At 41.4% G+C, this 3,710-nt stretch overlaps 1 pseudogene; it reads left to right on the top strand.

Annotated features, from left to right (window-relative positions):
• Positions 1-3,011: 3,011 nt before the first annotated feature.
• LOC116095382 lies at positions 3,012-3,306 on the top strand (annotated as a pseudogene).
• Positions 3,307-3,710: the final 404 nt, after the last annotated feature.

Here is a 3,710-nt window from a genome sequence, read left to right as displayed (position 1 = left end):
AGTTCTCTGTGATGAAAAGCACTTGTCAAAATGCAGGCATGGTGTAGACTCAGGAGCTAGAAAACTGAAGGCAAAGGATCACCCCTAGTTGCAGGCCAGCTGGGACTACAGAGTGAGGCCATGTCTCAGAAAGCAACAAATAACTAGCAAAGCACCCATCAAACGGAGGAGTTAAAGTAAAATGATTGGAAGGTAAGAGGGGACTATTTAGGAGAGAAGGAGCTGAGGAAGGGTCCAGAGAGTGTAATGAGAGATGATGACACTATGAAGATGTATGGAGATGTCACAATGAAGCCTATTGTTTGTACAGTTAACATGTCAATAAAATAAGAAATAAAGTAACAATCACGCTCCTACAACTCTAACACCCATCTTTCATCGATCTTCAACTGCCACCTCCATTTGCCATGGACACCAACTGCTCCTGCACCTCAGATGGATCCTGCTCCTGTGCTAGCTCCTGCAAATGCAAAGAATGCAGATGCACCTCCTGCAAGAAAAGCTGCTGCTCCTGCTGCCCCATGAACTGTGCAAAGTGCTCCCAGGGCTGCAACATCTGCGCCTGAAGTGGGGGCGTCCCTACAGCTGTATAAATAGGATATGTAGGATATATGTCAGCATGTAACTGACAATAAAAAACATTGACTTGATAAAAAAAAGAAGAAAGAAAGAAAGAAAGAAAGAAAGAAAGAAAGAAAGGAAAGAATGAAAGAAAGAGAGAGAGAAAGAAAAAAAAAGTAATTGCCCACCAATCCACACTCCTATAGACTGGAGTACTTGGCAGGCTGAGCACAAGTGGGTGAGCTGAGCCTGTAAGGCCAACCTAGGTTACATAGTGCAAGTCTGTCTCAAATTAAAAATTTAAAAGGGACTAGGGCTATGGCTCAGTGGCTGAGCATTAGCCCTTGGGCTCAGTCCCTAGTATTGCAAACAAAACAAAACAGAACAGAACACACAGCATGTCTGTCCTAATCTAAATTATAAGAAAAAAATCTTTTTACCAAATTGGGTAACATTCTAGGTTCCTTAAATTAGGATTTTTATTTTTATTTTTATTTTTTGGAGAATATGTTTTTGGAGAATGTATTCACCTACCACATTCTCCTTCTGTGTAACTTGAAATTAAGCTTATTTTCCATAAAAGGCTTAACTCTGCTGGGATGGGTGCTTCCAAAAGAAAAGTAGATAAAATGGGGAAATGCAGGCTTTGTAAGCTGCGCCACTTCTCAACCTTGCCTTTGAGGGGCAGGGTCACAGTGGGAGTGCATAATGTGGCAGGAATTGAGAGAAGCCATGTCTCTTGACAAGGGAACTAAAATAGTTCAGAACATAGCCCTAGCTAATAAAATTCTCCATCACTAAATTAAAACAAGGCTGCTAGATAATAATGATTTATGCATATCATTAATTCAATGAACATTCATTTATTATGTGTGGCTTTTCAAGGTCTACGCAAGCAGCTGGGTGCTAGACCAGGAAAACTAAGCCCCTTCCTTTCAAGCAGCTTGGCCGGTGATGGGAAAGACACACAGACAGAAGCAGACACAGGTACATGCAGTGTAGTCTGATGCTTATGATGAAAGCATGCACACAGGAGACAGTGGGGGACACTCCACAGCTAAGATGTTGGAAGGTTCAGGCCTTTGGGGTGTGAGCAGCACAGCTCACTGCTTAAACCTGGGTGGGAGTGCCTTTATCATGTCTGCTTAAACCTCGCAGTTGTAGTTTTCTGCCTTCTTTGGGGTGTATGTAAGCAGGTTAGTACCTTAAGGAAATACCTTTTATTTACCTATTATTATATTTTTGTAAGAATAACTTAATCTAGTCTTTTCATAAGAGGAAATTTTTGAAGTTTTTTTTAATAGATGTATGATAACTGTATGTATTTGTGGCCATGGTATGATAAATTAATGCATGCATCTAATGTGGGATCATCAAATCAGGGTATTTAACATTTGAATATGTTTCTGAAGGCAGCCATTTTAATTGGGAGCCTGGAGATGTCTCATTGTAATTGTGGTTTTGATCCTTTCTTCCTTCCTTTCTTTCTTTCTTTCTTTCTTTCTTTCTTTCTTTCTTTCTTTCTTTCTTTCTTTCTTTCTTTTTTTTTCTGACTGGCTTGGAACTTGAAATGTAGGCCAGGCTGATCTTGAACTCATAGCTATTGCAGTCTCTGCATCTTCTTCCAGAATGCTGGAATTAAGGACATGTGCCACCACACCCACCCACAAATTAAGTTGTTTATCTTCATTTACAAAATCTCTATCTGGTAATTTGCCCAAATGTGCTCTAAAATTTCTCAGTGGACTAGCAAAGTATATTCAACAGCATATTAAAAGTTTGTATGTCATAACTAAGCAAAATTTATCCCCAAACACAATGAAGTTAATTAAATGAACAAATGATAAGCAATGTCAAAAATGCAATGCCATGAGTTACTTGATGTCTCCACTTCATTGAACATTTCTTTGCTGAAACTTCTTGGTTTAAGAGAATATTTGTGGGTGCCAACAAATGCTTGCTGACAGGAGCTTGATAAAGCTATCTCCTGAGAGGATCTGTCAGTGCCTGACAAATACAGAAGTAGGTGTTCTCAGCCAACCATTGGACTGAGCACAGGGTCCCCAATGGAAGAGCTAGAGAAAGGACCAAAGGAGCTGAAGGGTTTGCAGCCCTTTAGGACGAACAAGTATATGAACTAACTAGTACCCTCATAGCTTCCAGGGACTAAACCACCAATCAAAGTGCATGCATGGAGGAACCCATGGTTCCAGCTGCATATGTAGCAGAGGATGGCCTTGTTGGATAACAATGGGAGGAGAGGACCTTGGTCCTGAGAAGGCTCTGTGCCCTAGTGTAGGGGAATGCCAGGCTGGGGAAGAGGGGGTGGGGAGAGAACATCCTCATAGAAGCAGTGGGAGGGGGATGGGATAGGAGTTTTTTATAGGGGAAAGGGAATAACATTTGAAATATAATAAAAGAAAATATCTAATAAAAAAGAGAGAGAGTCCTTTCTGCGCTCTCGCTGGACCAGTGAGTAGGGACGGCCTCAGAATGCAGAACGACGCCGGAGAGTTTGTGGACCTGTATGTGCTGCGGAAATGCTCCTCGAGCAACCGCATCATTGCTGCCAAGGACCACGCGTCCATCCAGATGAATGTGGCCGAGGTTGACAGGAACACAGGACGGTTTAATGGCCAGTTTAAAACCTATGGCATCTGCGGAGCCATTCGCAGGATGGGTGAGTCAGATGACACTATTCTCCGACTGGCTAAAGCTGATGCAATTGTCTCAAAGAACTTTTGAGCAGAAGAAATCATAATAATTTGTAACAAATAAAAGCTGTACCTGTGACAGCTAAAAAAAAAAGAGAGAGAGAGAGAGAATATAACCTGTTTATTGTTTATTTCACTGCCTGTGCTATTTCCCATACTTGTGTCTTAAAATTCTTTCCATGTTTTCTTCTAGGGATTTCGTGGCTCCAATGTCTTCTATTTAGGTTTTGACACAAAGAGCAGCTGTCTATAAGTGTGTGGACATATTTCTAGATTTTATCTTGAGTTGCAGTTAGGAGCCTCCATGCCGGCTTAGGCCAGCACAGTGCTGTTGTTCTGAGAACTATGCTTTGTGGTAAATTCTGGAGTCATATATTGTGTGGCACCGGTAAACAAAGGCCAGTTAACTATTCCACTCCTATTTAGAGAGCTTTG

This window comes from Mastomys coucha, unplaced genomic scaffold (genome assembly GCF_008632895.1).
Source record: "Mastomys coucha isolate ucsf_1 unplaced genomic scaffold, UCSF_Mcou_1 pScaffold18, whole genome shotgun sequence".
NCBI lineage: Eukaryota > Metazoa > Chordata > Mammalia > Rodentia > Muridae > Mastomys > Mastomys coucha.
The sequence above is the reverse complement of the archived record's forward strand: the minus strand, read 5'-3'. Positions and strand labels throughout refer to the sequence as shown.